Source organism: Anopheles arabiensis (genome assembly GCF_016920715.1).
Source record: "Anopheles arabiensis isolate DONGOLA chromosome X unlocalized genomic scaffold, AaraD3 X_pericentromeric_contig0028, whole genome shotgun sequence".
In the NCBI taxonomy this organism is placed as follows: Eukaryota; Metazoa; Arthropoda; class Insecta; order Diptera; family Culicidae; genus Anopheles; species Anopheles arabiensis.
This window is the reverse complement of record NW_024412106.1, coordinates 47,501-47,929: the sequence shown is the minus strand read 5'-3', so window position 1 is coordinate 47,929 and position 429 is coordinate 47,501.

The following is a 429-nucleotide window of genomic DNA, read 5'->3' as shown; positions in this document are numbered from 1 at the left end:
AAGTAAACGCGCAGAGATGCCGTTCGGTTTAGAGCAATGTCTCCCGTATCACGTTGGAGTTCTTCCACTAGTGCAGAGATCGCTGAACCGTTCAATGTGTCCCGTCGTGGTGTGCTTGTACCGAACACTTAGGATACACCATGCTTTGTTGGTTTGGGATAGGAGTGGTCGCGCAACTGCCTCCACGCCGCAAAGTGCCAGTTCGGATTGAAGGTCAACTTTAGCCGTTCAATGCATCAGTCGGTGGGTGTTCAGATGGCATCACAACTTCCCTAGGTGCTTAAGTTGGTTGGGTTGTAAAACATGTGCACATGCGCAGAGTATCGTGCGTACTAGCAAAGTCTCCCGTCACGGTGGTTATGAATGAGTTCCATTCAGTGCAGAGATCGTTAGTGCGTGCAATGTGTACCAGTCGATGTGTCGTACCGG